At 41.9% G+C, this 18,939-nt stretch overlaps 1 pseudogene; it reads right to left on the bottom strand.

The window, feature by feature from the left end:
- Nucleotides 1–18,290: 18,290 nt before the first annotated feature.
- On the bottom strand, nt 18,291–18,409 carry LOC112476306 (annotated as a pseudogene).
- Nucleotides 18,410–18,939: the final 530 nt, after the last annotated feature.

Genomic DNA, 18,939 nt, shown 5'->3' with positions numbered 1-18,939 from the left:
GCAAAGCTGGCAACATATTATGTTTTCTAGGATATGGGTTGAAGCAATATTCTCAAGTGTGGAATATGCTGTGTTTAGAACCCCAAAAAGGCAATCAGGCATTGCATTCCCTTCTTTGTAGTAGTGGGAGGTATGATATGCAATAATTTGTTCTTGACGTTTGAGGAGATGTCCCAGCATGCCCAGACCATTGACTCTCCAAAAACTTCACAGATTTGGTGGGGCTCCAGAGTCACTGAAAGACTTATGTCCCCACCTCTGGAATGCATGTGACTTACAAAGGCTTCCAATGTACATATTACTTTTTACTCATCCAATCGGATTAACATCTTATCATTGATATAGGTGACCGGTGCCATATTATTTGGGATGGGATGTCTAGACAATCTGTTTCCCTTTGGACCATAATATGACAGAGGGTTGGAGAATTAACAGCCTTGGAGCAAGTCCATTAATGTGTATTATTACCTGTTCTACATAAATGGAAAATGTTTTTAGTTCTTTCAAAGAGTGATGGAAAAGAATGCATTTGCAAGATCAAGGCCACATATCATATCTCTGAGGCTATGCTGATATCCTCCAACGGATATTCTACATCTGGCAGAGCAGCTGCAGGTCGGGCTTCTCTCTGGTTGAGCTTCCAAGAGCTACCCAAGCATCATGGTCGCGGCATCGTCTTCGAAGTTCCTTGCCAGGCTATCAAATCCATGTGATGGGAAAATGTTCCTATATTATGTCTCCTCATCTAACTTTGCTCCACGTCTTCTCACCACACCCATCTCCATCTAGCACATTTAGAATCGAGGACCATCTGTTCTTTCCTGGCTCGGGGTACATGGTGGCTATTTCCTGAGGTTCCTTACAGAGGTCATGCATCCTCTCTCCTACCGACCATTGTGCTAATAATCAGGTTTAGGTCACAATTTACCCAGCTGGGTTATGTCATAGCCTAAACCTAGTTATTAGCGTAATGGCCAGTAGGAAAAGTGTGGTATATCCTCATTAGGGACACATGTTTCCTTGCCAGGTAAATGTCTCTGCATGATCTTCAGGCAAAAGTACTAGTGTTTACCTGGAAAAGCAGACCAGATCTTTCAAAGGAACCAGGGGCTCAAGATTTTCAAATGCATTGACTTAGATGTGTCCGCCCGAAATCTCAGATTCCAATCCTTCTCAGCCAAGGCACTGACCTCAGCATAGAAAACATGCCTAGATTGAGAATTCAACCTTCTCTGGAGTTCGATTACTCTTAAAATTATTTTGTAGCCCTGGTCTCAGCTTTCTCTGTCCCCTAGCTACAGGGGATGAGAGCCTCTGCCAAGGAGGCCCTCTGGGTTTCATAGTTAGCTTTTAACTGGTGATTAATCGCTTTCAGCTTTTGCTTTCTGTAAAGCATCCCAGCCCCCAGCAATCGCTATTCAATTCCATAGTCCTTATAATAATGGCTCTTTAGTTCTCAAATGCCAGATACATTGCATCTCCAGGGCACTCCTTCCCACCATCTACCACCCCAGGTCATTAGCCCTCCCACGGCTGGGGGCTAAGGGCTTCAGTCCTGGACAGGGGACCTGGGCAGCATAATCCGGCATCCACTGCGGTCATCATCACAGCCGTCACTGTCTTCTTCACTCGTTGAGTGTATCATGCGCAAGTCATTGGCTGGGGGTGGAAATTAATATTACATAGACATGTTAGTCACTAGGCTGGTCAATCTGTTTTCTTATTTAATCCTTCTAAAAAAAAAATAAACCTGAAACTCAGAAAGTTAAAATAATTTGATTGAGATCACTCAGCTGGTGAGATTTGAGCCTGTGACTATACTCCACCAAGATATGCATTATGATATAATGCTTTTCATTCTAGAATTTTTAAAGTTTAAATAGCTTAAAATAGAGCCATTGCTGACATAGGGAAAATGCTTCCTGAAACATTCCCCTAGCAGCACCAGGTTTAGGACATCACATGCACAGAGCTCTATTCCTTCTGCTGAAGGAATCCATTTGTTTTGCTTTTGTTTTTGTTTTTGTTTTTTTTAGAAAAAAATTGATATATAACATTATATTAGTTTCAGGTGTGTGCATAATGATTCAATATTTGTATATATTGTGAAATTATCACCATAAAAATTCTAGTTAACATCCATTACCTCACATAATTTTACAAAATACTTCTTGTAATGGGGACTTTCAAGATTTATCTCTTAGTAACTTTCACAGACACAATGAAGGAATCCATTTGTTTTGCTTTTGTTTTTTTTTTTTAGATAAAATTGATATGTAACATTATATTAGTTTCAGGTATATGCATAATGATTCAATATTTGTATATATTGTGAAATTATCACCATAAAAATTCTAGTTAACATCCATTACCTCACATAATTTTACAAAATACTTCTTGTAATGGGGACTTTCAAGATTTATCTCTTAGTAACTTTCACAGACACAATAGAGTATTATGAACTATGCTCGCCAGGCTGTACATTAAGTCCCCAGGGCTTATTGATTTTATAACTGGAAGTTTGTGCCTTTGACTCCCTTCACCCATTTTGCCCACCCCACCTCCCACCTGTGGCAACCGCCAGTCTGTTCTCTGTATCTGTACATTGGGTTTTGTTGTTGTTGTTAGCTTTGGGGGTATTTGTAGATTCCACATTCAGGTGAGATCATATGGTATGGTATTTGTCTTTGTCTGATTTATTTCATTTGGCATAATGCCATCAAGGTAAGGGATCCCCAAGTTCTGATTAAAACAGACTACGTGCTAGGGAGCTCCCCCAAATGCAAATACTGCAGCTGCCACCACTATTCACACACATACAGCCACTGGAAATAAAGACAGCACAGCTCAGGCTGTGGGGAGCAGGCTGCCTCTGACCCTTTGGTGTCACATCCCAGCACAGTCCATTACCAGCAAGCTGGGCTCCTCCCCCTTCTGACTCCACCTTGCAGGTGTTTGTGTTCAATCCCACCTCCACCCCCATCGGGATGAAAAAATGGTTCTCTGGCACTAGGAGGCATTCCAGGGTTTATTAATCTCTTAGACACAGGAGAATAAGAAGAGAGAGAGAAAAAAAAATCCAATGTGAAAGAGAACGGAGCCTGGAAACCAGCTGCGGGAGGGCTGCAAGCCTCCGTGGAGGGAGCCCACAAGAACGGAGCTCATCTTTCCGGCAGTGTTCCTTGTTTTCTGCATCTGTTGCGCTCAGGGTCCGCTTGGCCTTGAAGGACCCTGGGCATTGGTCCTGGTGTCCACTAGGAGCCCTACTTGTAGCATCTCCATGAGTTGGAGGAGGTTGTAACAATGGCTTCCCAGGAAGGGCTGAGGTTCTGAAGCCCCAGGACTTGTCCTGGCCTGACTTCTCACATAGCATAAGCGGACCCAGCTGTGTCCAGGCTCCCGGATTCTGGAAATACCCAAAGCTCACATTTCAGCAATAATAAAATGTGGTCACTGAGCTTCAGTTTTCCGCCTTTAAAAGTGGAGACAATTATTTTGACTTCACAATAATGTATTCATTCATTCACTCCAAAAATACTTATCGGATACCTACCACATGATAGGCACCCCCACCCACACACCCAGTAGGTCCTGGGGATGGAAGAGAAAGATAAGAACAAACAGGGAGTTCGCAGCTTAGCGGGGAGGCAGGCGAGAAAGGGAGGTCATGGTGCTGGGTGAGGACCGGTGAGGCTCTGATTTAGAGCATGCAGAGGCAGGTCGGGAAGGATTCGGAAGAAATGACATTCGAGCTCATATTTGAAGAATCCCTAGGCATAAAGAAGGCAAAGCACATGGTGCAAGGGCAGGGGTGGGGGCTGGGAAGTGTTTGAGGCAGAGGGAACACTGTACACGGGCTCAGTAAGTTTGAATGGATTTGGCTTATTCTGAACCAATTAGTGAAAATTGTGGGAGATGCAAACATGTACTTGATACAACATCTTCCCTCATCGGGAAGGTAAGAGTGGATCATTTTGCACATTTGTGTCCTCAATTATGCACCAGCTGGGCTGATTGTCTCCAAGTCTCAGGAACGCTGTTTAAGCCAGAATGCAGCTGGGAATGGGTTCACGCAGGCTCCGCGCGCAGGTGGAGCGCGTCTCAGATTGATTCAGGTCACGAAACAGGAGGAACTTGGAACGAGCCAAAGGCTGCCAGTTCACCTCTCCTTAATTTATCTTTAAAACCTTAGCTTTGGTTTATGTATTTTTTTAAGCAAGTAAAATTAATAAAACAATCCACATTGGAATGATGCTTAGATTAGAAATTCAAATTTTCTTGAAACTGGATGCGGGCATTTGCTTACAAAAAAAAAATACAGTATGAAATACACGAATGTTAAACTGTCCTTGCACATGCGCACACCCAATAGAATGTGGCCACGCTGACTCTGACTTTGTCGCCCTCTGCTGTTCCTCATGTTGTCACCGTAAATCAGTTTGTGTCAATTCTCCAAATATAATAAATGACAAATCTCAACATTGACCAAATTTCCTGACCGGTTTTAACAGTTTTAAAACTTTAGTTTTAATAGCATTAACAAAAATCTTCAATTTTTAGTTATTGAAAATAAAATTCTGAATATTAACTAACCAAATGATTATAACAAAAAAACTGCTGAGGTAAATGGTAAAAATTCTAAGCATAAATCAGTATGAAATGAAACATTCCCAGGACATTTTCCAACCTAAATTTGGCAGTCCATGCAATAATATTAATTCTAGACATTTTTTACTTTATTTGGGATTTTAAAAATATTATTTCTTTCTTTTTCAGAACATTTTTTATATTATTTTGTTAAGTTCTCAAATGATATGTTAGGCTTATTCTTTTTAAATTTTCAGAAGCACTAAGTTTAAAATAAAATAATTTTAAATTAATAATATCTTCAAATGAAAATTTAAAGTACATTATCCAAATAAAATATTTAAATATATTTAATTAGATTTTCATTCAAAGCATCCTAAATAAATCAGAAAATAAAAGCAAATTGAATTTAAATTCCAATTAATTTAACGTTACATTCAAAATCATAAAATCAGAAATTGCCAAAACTCTATCAGTGTTTATAAAATGCTGAAATTAGATTTTGAACAAGAAGTATGTGAAATAGTCCAGCCTATCAGTTTGCACAAAGATTTTAATGAATCAGTAATGTATTTAAAAAAGCAGAAAGGAAAAGATTATAATAATAAACTAGATGAATGATAACACAAATTTGAAAAATAATAACTGTAAACATAAAATTGTGAGAACCTAAAAGTTAAATGATTAATATCTGAAACACACATACTCTCTATCCAAATACTGGCAAATCAGAAATTAACTTAAAGAATTGAGAAGCATTTTTCATTTGAAATACTTAATTTACAAAACATAATAAAAATTCAGGAAGAGTTGCCTATTGCTATCTGTAACCAAAACCAACAACAGTTAAAGACATTATTGGTAAATTGATCCATGGGGTAAGCTGACCTCGGTGATCTCCCCCGCACAGCTTCATTGCCTGCAGCCGCAATTTAGGTGTTTAAGAATTTCCTCTGCATAATTTGCTTCCTGGCTTTTCACTTAATACAGACCCTTTACGAGTGTGGTATTTTATGGGTTAAAATCTCTTTTGCACACATTATCTCAGTTGATCTGCACAGAATTTCCGTGAGGTTTTGTTTTGTTTTGTTTTATCCTGTTTTACAATTGGGCAAGCATCTCAAAGAAGATGAGCAATTCCCCAAAGGCACCCAATGTATAGTCACGTTAGAAACACCCAAAGCTAACATTTCAGCCATAATTAAATGTGTATTTTTAACTGTGATTTAATATTTTATCATTTAATCAAGCCCAAGAATTTCCATTTCATAGTAGCTGGGACTCTCCTGGACCTACTCTTGCTATTGCATTTGGAATTTTTGATGAATGCTCTTATTTATTATTATTATTTATGCCTACAGCACCTGGTCTTCCTAGGTCGTCTCCCATCCAAGTACTAACCAGGCCCGACCCTGCTTAGCTTCGGAGATCAGACGGGATCCATCTCGTTAGGGCACCCAGGACCTTCTGCATGTAAAGCAGATGTGCTAACCACTACACTATGAAACTACATCCATGATGGGTGCTCTTTTATAGGAGTTAATATTTATTCAGCAACTACTCTGTATCAGTCGTAGTGCTGAGTGTTTCTGCTCATTGTCCACACTCTTGTCTCGACACTCACCTGTTGCGTGATGGATCCCAGCTCTGCGTCTCCAGCCCAGGCCTCATTCATTTCTGGTCGTCAAACACCTCCTTAATGGTGGGATAATTATGTAGCTCTAGCAATCCAGTATTAGAACATCTAAATACTTGTCTTTCCCTCAACTCTTTAAATGAGTCCGCCGCCTCCAAGAAGAGCAGAGGTAGCACATTTTCATCTTTGAATTCCTCCTCAGCCCAGTCAGCATTCAGCTGATAGAAAAGGGAAGGTTTTGGTGGTGAGACGCCCAGTTAGAAGAATGCGCAAAGGGCTGACATGAGAATGCAATGGCAGGCACCAACTTTATTACAGGGAGCGTAGTTCTATTGTGGGGAGTGCAGTTTATTGCTTTTGACATGAGAATGCAATGGCAGGCACCAACTTTATTGCAGGGAGCACAGTTCTATCGTGGGGAGTGCAGTTTATTGCTTTTGCTCTTCTGCTCCCCTTCTGCTCCCCAGGGGACCACATGGCTCCACACACATGAGTGCAATAGTGGCCTTCAGCCACACATGCGTGACACAATAAGCTGAATTATGTTTACGTGTTTTAGGCGCAGGCGCCCCACTACACTAATGTAACATTCTAGTCTGGGGTCCTATTCCTAGCCACGAACCTGGATCACGGCCAAACCTGGGACCAGCCAGGCCTGGGACCCACAAGACCTTTGTTTCATGTTTTACACATAGTAGTTCCTCAATGGTGATTGGTTTCAGTGTACATTTTATCACTTAGTGTGTCTAAATCATGCCAAGAAGGAAGAAATGAAAATTGGTAACTTTGGCCACTAGATGTCACACCACACTTAACCGTCAGCAGAAAACTCCTAACTTGTCATTCCAAATTTCATTTCTTTTAGTATGAAAGCAAATCTTGTGTTATTGTTGTCTCTATTCCCAACCATTTAAAACAAAGTATTTACCAGGCTTATTTTTTGGTGTGTTAGCTTTTAATTTCTCATTTATATGGAAAGAGAGGATGTCTGGGGTTAATGTACAAATAACGTAGCCGACTTTGGAATTTATGGTGTAACATCCTCTCAGCCTACTTACCTTTCTTATTGTGTCTGGTTCACACTAATTTGCGCTTCTGAGAACTGTGAAAGAAAATAGGCAGAGTGAAGTATGGGACCAATCAGAGATTGGCACTGTATTAAGCCAGTCTGATGACGTCGCCCTCGGGCTTAAGCCCTGCAGTGGGTCCCCATTGCTTTTAGAAAGACCAATATGCTGAACCTGCCTGGCTGGCCCCATGAGCTCAGACACCTGCTGGCTCATCCCCTCCTCTGAAACCATGCCTCCTCACTGCCCTAATCTCACCTGCCAGGTAGAATCTGAAATTTCTTCAGATCTCTGTTCAAGAACCACCGCCTGGTGGAAGAGTCCATGACCTCCCACTGTTACTTTCCTATTGTTACTATAACAAAATCCCTCAAATCAGTGGCTTAAAGCAACACACATTTATTCTCTTAATGGTCCTGGAGGTCAGAAGTCCAAACCGGGTGTCACTGGGCTAAAATCAAGGTGTGTGCAGGGCTGCATTCTTTCTGGAGACTCGAGGTGAGAACCTGCTTCCTTAACTTTTCCAGCTTCCAGAGGCTGCCCACGTTCCTTGGCTTGTGGCTCCTTCTGTGTTCAAGGCCAGCAACCGCATCACTCAGATCTCTGTCCTCTGCTTCCATGGCCACATCTCCTTCCCTGATTTTTCTGACTCTGCTCCATTTAAGGCCCTCGTGATTACATTGGACCCACCCAGATAATTCAGGATCATCTCCTTATTTTAAGGCCGGCCAGTTCACGTTCTGAGTTTCATCTAAACTTTCAGTTCTCCCTTGCCGTGAAACATAACACATTCACAGGTTTGGGGAAGGAGGATGTGGACGTCTGTGGGAGCCATTATTCTGCCTGCCACAGCCAGCAAAAGTAGACACTCAGTTTCAAACTCTTACACCACTTGTCGCAGTCAATTTTTAATATATTGTTGCTGTTGTGTGACGACTGGCACTCTCTGCTCCTGGCCCGCGTGTTCCATGAGGCTCCAGATTCGATTTTTCTCACCATTGTGCCTCCACCTTCTAGCACTTGGTTCCAATAAATGCTGAACGCGTGGTGGCCAGTGGGGGATACCACTGGTGGGCATGACAGCATTTTCCAAAAACAATAAAGCCAATTTATGCCCTTGGACTCCCCCACCCCCCGGTTCCCATTCCTCTCTAGTGAACTCCTGGAACTCCTCACGGCCTTGGGACCTAACCTGCCCCGGTTTCCAGCAGGTCAGTCCCTCTCTCCTCCGGTGTCACCTGTACAGGTCAGACGGGCCGGGCTGTGAACACTGGCTCCTCACTCTTTTAGAGAGTTTGTTTAAATATATATATATTTTAATTTTTCAATTATACTGGGCATACAATATTATATTAGTTTTAGGGGTACGATATAGTGATTAGATGTCTATATAATTCACAAAGTGATCACCCCAATAAATCCAGTACTAAGCTGACACCATACATAGTTATCACACTATATTGACTGCATTCCTTATGCTATACTTTCTATGTCCTTGACTATTTTGTAACGACTCATTTGTACTTCTTAATCCCTTCCCCCTTTTTCACCTACCCCCCAACTCTTCTCCCATCTGGTAACCCTCAAAACGTTCTCTGTATCTATGAGTTTGTTTGTTTTCTGTTTATTTTATTGTTTACATTCCACATGTATATGAAATCATGTGACATTTCTCTTTCTCTTATCTGACCTACTCCACTCAGCACAGTACCCTCTAGGTCCATCATGAAATATTTTTTTCATCTCTTTACTTTCCATCTGTGTGTATCTTTTAATCTGAAATGAGTCCCTTGTAGGCAGAATATGTAAGAGTTTTGTTTTCTGGTCCATTCTGCCACCCTATCTTTTGATTGGAGCATTTAATTCTTTTTCTTTTGAAGTACTTGTTGATAGATATATAGTTATTGTCATTCTTTGTTCATATTTTTGATACATATTTTTCTTTCTTCTTAAAGAAGTCCCTCCAGCATTTCCTGTAATGCCGGCTTGGTGTTGATGAACTCCTTTATCTTTTTCTTGTTGGGAAGCTCTTTATCTGTCCCTCGATTCTAAATGATAGCTTTGCTGGGTAGAGCAACCTTAATTGTAGGTACTGGCTTTTCATCACTTTGAATATTTTGTGCCAATTTCTTCTGGCCTGCAAGGTTTCTGTTGAGAAATTGTCTGAGTCTTGTGGGAGCTTTCTTGGAGGTAACTAATTGCTTTTCTCTTGCTGCTTTTAATATTCTCTCTTTGTCTTTAAACTTTGGCACTTTAATTATGCCGTGTCTTGGTCTATAATGTGTGGGCCTCATTGGCTTCATCTTGTTTGGGACTCTGCAATTCTTGGACTTGTATGTCTAATTCCTTCACCAAGTTAGGGAAGTTTTCAGTTTTGTTTCTTGAAATAGGTTTTCAATTCCTTGCTCTCTCTCTCTTCCCCTTCTAGTACCCCCATGAGGCAAAAGTTGTGCTTGATGCTGTCCCAGAGGCCCCTTAAACTATTCTCATTTTTTTGGATTTGCTTTTCCTGTTTCTGTTCTGATTGGGTGTCCTCTGCTACCCCATCCTCTAAATCGCTGACTCGATCCTCTGCATCATCCACTCTGCTGATTCCCTCTAATGGACTCTTCATCTCAGATATTGTATTCTCCTTTCTAACTGGTTCCCTTTTATGTTTTCCATCTCCATTTTCATGTTTTCTATCTCTTTGTTAAAGTTCACACTGAGTTCATCTACTCTTCCTCTAAGTTCATCGAGCATCCTTATAACCAGTATTTCGAATTCTGCATTTGGTAGTTTGCTTGTCTCCACTTTGTTCAGGCTTTTTTCTGGAGGTCTGTTCTATTCTTTCATGTGGGATGTATTTCTTTGTCTCCCCATTTTGGTTGCCTCCCTCCGTCTATTTCTATGTATTAGGTAGGACTCCTAAGTTTCCTGGTCTTAGTACAGTGGCTTTGTGTAGTAGATGTCCTGTGGGGCCCAGTGGCACAGTCTTCCCTGGTCATCTAAGTGAGGCGCTCACGGTGTGTCCTTTGTGTAGGTTGTGGTGCCCTCCTGTTATAGTTGAGCCTTGGTTGCTGTTTTCATGCTGATGGGGGGTATTGACTCTCAGGATGATTGGTTGTGAGGACTGGCCAGTGAGAGGCTGACCCTATGGAGCAGGATTCACTTTAGCAGGCCTATGGTGCCTGCCCAGTCAGCCCTTCAGGTGTGTCCTCCTCAGATGCAGTCCTGGGTAATGCTCCAGCTCCATTGCTGGTAAAAGAAGGCCACTAGGTATGCCAGCTCAAGGGCCTCCTAGGAGGGGTCCAGCTGCAGGCCAAGTTCAGCCGCAGCCTGCACTTCTGGGGCCACCTGGTAAGAGTCATCCAGCAATATGCAGATGGCCGCCACCCATGCTAGGCTTATAGTTTCCTTGAGAGGTCAAACCAGAAATTAATACACCTACAGTCTATTTGCTTGACTGAGCAGGAAGGGGTTTTATCAAGGGTGTCACGTGATTGGACTTGGAAATGTTAATTCAAGAAACATAAACTGTGCACATACTGTATGGCAGATCCTGATTCTGGTGCTGGAGATGCAAGAAGGAATAAGATACATTTTATGGGAAGAGAATCAAGAGGCTGGATCTTGAATGGCCTTCAGAGCCATGTTAATGAGCCTAAAATTTATCCCTAGAGCAGCTTGTGGTACCACTAAAGTTTTAAGCAGAGGAGTACCACTGAGTTCTGTTTTAGAAAGATCATTCTGGCAACAGTATGGAGAATTAACCCACTAATCTGAAGGGACAAGACTAGGGGCAGAGGACCAGTTTAGAAGTTGCTAGCATGACTTTGGTGAGAGATGACGGTGGCACGAACTATGATTTGGATTGAGAAGTGAGCAGGTTAGAGAGATATTGAGGATGTTGAAACAATAAGACTTAGCGATGGATTGAAAGTTTGGGTGACAGAATGAAAGTTTGGGAGGAGGAGGACTAAAGGGTTGAGGAAAAACCTCACACAACAGGGTGGAGCTGGGGAGGGGCCTGGGAGAAGGAGCAGGTTCCGGAGGTCAGAGGGCAAAACTAGACATCCAAGTTTTCATGTTGATAGGAAGTAGAATATGAGGATCCGGAAATATTGCTGAAGCCTGAGGAGTGTATCCCATTTCCTGGAGGGGGACAGGTAAAGAGAAGAGAACAGGGGAGAGGAGAGGAGAGAGCCCAGGGAAGAGCCCTGAGGGGCACAACATTTCGGCGACTTGGAGCAAGTTCACCCTGCAAAGGAGCCTGAGATGGACTAGGAAGAAATCTAGGAGCTCGTGGTGTGGCGGAAACCAAGGAAAACCAGGAGAACAGGTGTTTCAAATAAAAAAAGTTGTGGATTTTGTCAAATGCCATCAATAATTTAAGACAAAGCCTTTAACGGGAGACGTTTGATGAATTTGGTGCCAGCAGTGTTGGTGGAGTGGTTAGGATTGGAAAGCCACATTTGAGTGGATTAAGAAGCCCATGGAAGGCGAGGAAGTGTGTGTTTTGAAATTTGTCTGTGAAGTGAAGAAAAGTGCAAGAGCAATAGCCGGAGAGAAGGTGGCACTGGGGACCGGATAAAACTGTGTTTCGAAGCCGAAGGAGGAGCGAGTGGAGAGGAAGGGATGAAGGAGGGGGAGGACGTTTGAGGCACACGCGGCAGCAGGAAAGGACGGAATCTGGAGCGTGGGCCGGGGCTGGCCTCAGCCGAGCATGATCAACAGGCAGGATCGGAGCCCTCGGGGCTGGGGAAGGCTGGAAATGGCCACTGTGGGGGACAATGATCCACTGAGGACCTGGCACTCCTCCCAACCCCACACCGGAAGTACGTAGCTGCTTCGTACTAAATCTTGGTTTGGGTCCACTTTTTTTCTGGCTCATATGATGTTTTCTTGATTTTGTTCAGTGCATTTCTAAGTCTTTCCTTATGCTAAGTGAAACAAGTCAGACAGAGAAAAACAAATACCATATGATTTCTCTTATATGAGAAATCAAAAAAAAAAAAAACCAACCAAAACAAATGAACAAATGAAACAAAACAGACTAACAGATACAAACTAATAGATACAGAGAATAAACTGATGGTTGCCAGATGGGAAGAGGATGGAGGGCTGGGTGAAAAAGGTGACAGGGATTAAGAAGTACAAATTGGCAGTTATAAAATTCGTCATGGGGATGTAAAGTACAGCATAGGGAATATAGTCTATAATATAATAACAATGTACGGTGACAGATGGTTACTAGACATCACTGTGATCACTTGTAAGGTATATAAATATCTAATCACTACATTGTACACCTGAAACTAACATAATATTGTATGTCAACTCTAATTTGAAAATAAATTTAAAAAATAGTCTTCCGGAGAGAGCAGCTGGAGACAGGAGAATGTGATAATTCAAGGGTCTGCTGGAGTCACTTGGCCTTGCCCCACGGATGCAACCCCATCTGTGCTCGCCAAGATTCCAGAGAATTCCTGGGAACTGACAGTCTCACAGCCACCTCTGGCTGCAGGCTCCTGCTGTCCCTGAATCAGACTGTCTCAGCACGTTCATTTATGACTGCAGACGATGTGCCGAAAACGGGGGGCGACAGAGAGATTTGCATCGCGGCAGCACAAGCAGCGGCAAACGCAGCGCTAGCTGGTCCTCTTCAAAAACCCTTCGGTCAGTGCAGATATCGTGGCCCTCGCCGATTTCTGTGTGGTTCAGCCCTTCTCTCTACTCAGAGCTTTTTCTCTCTCAAAAATTCCGCTCATGTCCAGTGCACAGGGATTCAGTGCTCTCTTTTGTTGCCTTGACTCCTGTTAATGTGTCACCTGAGCGTCACCTTTTACCTCCAGGCCGCGCATGAAGGTATTTTCCTAAACAAAGTGGTTCCCTCCCTAAGAGAAATTCTGGTTCCAATCGCTAATATAATTCTTCTTCTTCTTCTTTTTTTTTTTAAATCCTGATACATAATTTTGAGAAAGACTAAATACTCCCCCTGCTGACTCAACATCAGAGAGTGTCCAGGCCACCTCTACCTGAATGCAGGATCGAAAGTGGAAGTCACAGCTGCCATCTGGGTGGAGAAAGCCACTCTTCTGGCCTCCGGGACTCTGTCTGACAACGAATGCCTTTTGTCAGTTTAATAATAGGTAAGAATTGTGTAGGTTTTTCAAGTGTATTATCTCATCTCGTTTTCAGAATAAGTCAGTGCCAAGGCAATGCAGGCGTTAGTCCCTCTGTATGAGCAAAGTAACTGGGTCTCAAAAAGAATTGCCTTGCGCACCAGCACCCAAGGCCAAGGCCAGTTCCAGGGAGAATCCTGGGCTTCACGGCCCCTCTTCTTCCCACCACAATAGGATGCCCATCGGTTTCAGGGCTTCCATTTCACAGTGACGCCCTCTTCCAGCACTGTGGCTTAATGATTTAATGGGATCTTTCCTTTATGATCGCAGCGTGGTGATGCCTGACTTCCTACCCATGATGCAGTAATGCTTGGCTTCATGAGCTGCTTAGCTTGACATCTGGAGTTTTCTAGATCTCTCAGCTAAAATTCACCAAGAGCTCACCAATCCTGCAGGCTCTGCTTTAAGTTTTTAGGAGTTATTCTGGGGAGGGGGCAGGGTGGGAGCAGGTAGGAGGGTCTTTTCCTGCAGGCTCTGCTTTAAGTTTTTAGGAGTTATTACGGCCGGGAGCTCGGCCCTCAGCTGCCATTTCCCAAATAATAGATTTTCAAGGACAGCATCGATCAATGCTGGCAGAGTTCGGGATCTTTATTTCACTAGGCACAAGTTTCCTTTGCTGACTCACTCTCAGGATGCATCACACGACCCTATAGCATCATTTGCCATCCACAGGGCAGAGCAGAGAATTGGAATATAGGAGCAAAGGACATTTAAATGTTTGTCTGCCAGCCCTAATGTATTGGCCTTCCTCTTATCCATCTTTGTTAGTGATCAGGCAAGATAGCATAAATTGTTTTTTTCTCTACTATTTTTTTGCTCTGAATAACATAATGAATATCGATGCAGCCAAGAGTTCAGTGAGTAGGTCAGATAGATGATTATTAGGAGAAAAAAAAAAATTGGTGTGGTATAACCTCAAGATTCAATTCGAATTCCACTTTGGGAATCCGTTTTGTGGTTTGGAAAAAAATGAATTCGATACCAGCTGCTTGTGACTTGACAGGAAAAAGAGATCTGACGGTCTGTTCAAAGGAGGAAATTGCAGACGATGCAGGCCGGAAATACTGCAGCCTCACTGAAGCCTAGACGGAGACGTGACGCCATTTGGGACTGATGTTTTTCCTGCAATGCCAGGTTCTCCCCGCAGTACAGGAATTCATGGTGAGAAGCTGTGTCACTGGGGACAAAACATGGGCTTAGAAGTTAAAGTTGTACTTGAGTCCGGCTTTGAAAATTGCCGTTGTGGGCACAGTGTTTAACCACTCTGAACCTTCCTTTATCTCTAACGTGGGGATAATAACGCTTACTTTGCGGGTAATAATTAGTAATAATGCATGTGTAGTATCTGGTATGCATATGTGCTTAATAGAGAACAGCAATTGTTCTTATACTTCATATTATGGGATTATTTTTTAGAAAAATAAATTCTAAGACCATCCTTTTGTTGTTGCACATGTAAATATTTTAAATATAACTTACTCAAGAGCAAATAGTGGTATAAAAAAAGTCCTCCCATTCTTTTTCTTAATTAACCTCTCTGAGATCCCTGGCCTTAATCTACAAAACTATAATGATAACATCTGCCTTTAAATGTATACCACAAATTTGTGTGAGAGCAACTGAAAATATGATATGTTAAAATGCTTAACAAGATGTAAAAATGTGTTGCAAGTGTATTTTTAGGCTTCTTTTCCCAATATTGAATATCAGTACACTTAGAAAACTCTACCTTCTAGAGAAATTATAGCAAAGAAGATGTGCCTTTTTCTACATGTATTCTATGTAGCAGGCCCCAAATGCATAGAGGTGAGGGCCAGGAAAAGGCATCTGTTGTAGGAATTTGTCATGTCTGACAACCAGGCCTCCTTCCCTCATTTGTCATTCTGTTATAAGTAAACAGCCGTTACACACCAGTAGAGAGTAACGGCGGAGATAAAAATCTCCAGCCAAGTAGCTAATAATAATTTCAGTTGCTGGTGAGGCAGAACGTCAAGCAACATGCTACAAGAGCATAGTGGGCCCTTCCTTCTCTGTAATCAGTATCTTGTAGATTTAGAGCTTTTGTTTTTGAGTTATTGTAGTTGCCATAGGGACTGGTATCATACATATTTGTTATAAGCTAAATAATACAGGATATATAAGAGAAAAATAAATATTCTTCCCTTCCCTTCCCATCTTTTTAAGTCCCAACTTTCAGAGGTACACAATGTTGACAGCCTGATGTGTGTTATTCCAGATATAAATGAGCTTGTCAGCCACGAATGATAATAAAAACCATCAGTGGAGTGACTTAAAAGTTGAGATAGGATATCAATGTCTGTTTCCTTGAGAAATAGAACCTTTTCCTATCAGATTTTTCAAACAATCACAAACAGAAGATAAATAAAATCTTAGAAACTGTTTATAAGAATAAAAACAACTCTTTTATCAATGATATGCTCCCACTATACGCACAGGTGGAAAATAGTTAAGAATCTATTCGTGGTTCATTCCTTTGCCAGAAAAATGAGTTGAAAATTCCCTACCCTGAAGCCTAAAAAGTCCTTACTCCGTAGAATTTAATTCAAGATTCTTCTGATTTAATTCCAATCTCCTTTTCCAGTTTTATTTCCCACCACACACGAAATCCTAGGTTTCGAAACATTGAAGATTGTCCATCCACAGCGATGCTTCTCACACTGTACCTGTGTACAGATCACCTGGGAATGTTGTGTGCACACGGGTTCTGATTCAGTAGCCTGGGGTAGGGTCTGAGATTTTGCATTTCTGACAAGTCCCAGGTCTACACACCACGTATTGCATTGTAAGGATCTCTTTTTGCACTGTCTCTGTCAGTTTTCTGCCACATTTGTGTCTAGCCTATGTCTAACAATCTCTTAAGACAGTGCCTTTTAAATTCTGACTTTCCTCGGGCAGTTCTGCTGTCAGAAAGGGCTTCCTTCTATTTGTCTAAGACCTGTCTCTCTGAGGCTCCTCTCCATTAATCCTAGTTCCAAACATATTGAGGCTGAATCCCTTTTCTACCTAAAAGATCTGTAAACACTGAAGACAGTTATCAGGTCCCCCTAGGTTTTCTCACCTCTAAGTGAACATCCCCATCGCCTTTAACCATCCTCCACGTGACGAGTCATTGCTATCCTTATACGCTTAGTACTGCATCCCTACCTCAGTGACATTTGTCACTCAGTTTGTTTTTGATCAAAGACCTTCTTCTCCATCTCGTTTGCCCACATCTTGCAAAGGTTCATTTAAACTCTATCTCCTCTGCTGCCTTAAGTTTCTCCCTCCTCTCGCCCCCCTCCTTCTCCCATCCTAACCAGGGTAATTAATAGTGCTGCCCTCTGACTCTTGCTGCGTGTTTGTCTCACCAAACAGACCTCGAATGATGGGCTCTGGATGAATCATTGCCGTATCCTAAGTCTAGTATAGAGACAGGCATTTTGGGAGTGCTCAAGAAATGTTCGTGGATACCTCTTGTTATATTCACTGGTATCTGCATGGGTCTCTCTTGCTGACTTATCATTCCAAGAGGGAAGAGACCACACTGTATTTAGTTTTTATTCTTTGCTATGGTTACCCGGGCCAACCACCTATCACAATACGGAGCAAACACACAGTATGTGAGTCCTCAAAGTTTTGGAGTCAGGAAGAGCTGAATTTGAGCACTGATTGTGCTGTGATATAGCTAAGTGACTTGGAAGTCATTTAAACTCTGGGCCCCAATTTTATCATCATATAACAACTATGATAATATTCATCTCACATTTGTCATAAGAATTAAATGAGATGACTCATCTAAAGTGCATGTGTAGTATCTGTGTGTTATACATGAGCTAGCTATGATTCATTGTATGTTCTCAATACATGTTGAATGTTGGTTTAAAACTCTATTCATCATATAGGCTAAATGAATGAAGTTTTTCTTCTCAAAACATACCCTGAAATTCATCTTTAAAGGTAAAGAAATTATTCTTCAAATAGAGGCTTGAATTTGAGGAAAGGAAGTAAGAATGACAAAGGGACTTGGAAGTGTTAGTTTTGGAAGAGGGCACACCAATGACACCCCACTTCTCGGCTCCTGAATATTCTCCTCATAAGGGGATGGGGGTATAGGGAGATCTGTGTTCCTTCTGGGAGGTGATATGCACCTTAGCTTCTGCAGTTGGCGTGCAGGAGGAATACCCCATATAAGTACAACTGTAGCTGTTTTTATTCCTTTAGTTTCAACTTAACTGTTCCTTTCAGGTTCCAGAAAGATAATATGAAAGATAATATGGGAACAAGACTCTGTGCCCCTAGCTATAAAGTTAGTTAGAATATTTAGAAAAACCCAAGGATGACCACTGGTGTCCTACCATCTACACTATTGGCTGTCCTGGAATTGTCATATCAAGTATCTTTTGTTGGGTAAGCATACTTACATACAGGAAAGACAGGACACATTGCTGGTTCACAACCACTTAGATAAGTCAGAAAGAAGACACATGGGCATGTTCATGGTGGCCTTCTGTACTCAAAGCAAACACTGTGGTTCTCCACCCTTAGGACTCTTCTAAGCTCTTGGCGTACAGGATAAATAGATCATTAAAAATTACTGCTTTCATGGACCTCACATTCTAGAGAGGAACATAGATCATTTTAAAATTAAGCAATTAAAAATATAATACATAATATTATCAGATGATGGTAAATGCTATGGAGAAAAACGCAAAAAGAACAGGGCATTGTTTTTTTGTTTTGTTTTTGTTTTTGTTTTTTTGCGAGGCAACTTTTGGTTGACCTCACAGATTGCAAGGACCCTGTCAGCTTACAATCCCTTATTTTTTTTATTTTTTACGCCTACAGCACCTGGTCTTCCTAGGTGGTCTCCCATCCAAGTACTAACCAGGCCCAATCCTGCTTAGCTTCTGAGATCAGACGGGATCGGGCTTGTTCAGAGTGGCATGGCCGTAGTCCTGGGGCATTGTTTTTTAATGAGGGGTCAGAGAAAGAATTCAAAGGGAAGAATAAATGGAAAAATCCAGAGGCAGCAATATGTTTGACCCCTGAGAAATAGCGAAGAGCCTGAATAGGTGGAGTGGAGTGAACAAAGAGGCAAAGAGAAGGGGCGAGGGATGACCGCACAAGAGCTGAGGCCGCTGGACTTTTACTCTAAGGGCAGTGGTTGGAAGAAATTAAAGCAGCTGTTCTGTAACTTAATTTTTGATCCATTCTCCTGATTACTTGGAGGGATACTTTCATGGAGAGAGAGAGAGAAGGTGGATAACCAGTTTAAAATCCTGGTAGACATGCTGATGACTGAACCTCCTGGTAAATACACTCATGTTATTTGTTAAGAGGAGAGTCCTTCTTTATGAAAGGCTCTCAATCCCTGGTTTGGGATTGCTTATGGTAAACAAACCTAGAATCTATAGATTTATAAGGCATGGCTCTCTGAAAAATGTCATAAGTCCTATAAGGATCTGAGGTTAAAATAGAGAAATTT

This window comes from Pteropus alecto, unplaced genomic scaffold (assembly GCF_000325575.1).
Source record: "Pteropus alecto unplaced genomic scaffold, ASM32557v1 scaffold192, whole genome shotgun sequence".
NCBI classification, from domain to species: Eukaryota; Metazoa; Chordata; class Mammalia; order Chiroptera; family Pteropodidae; genus Pteropus; species Pteropus alecto.
Note: the sequence above shows the minus strand (reverse complement) of the source record. Positions and strands in the feature narration are given on the sequence as shown.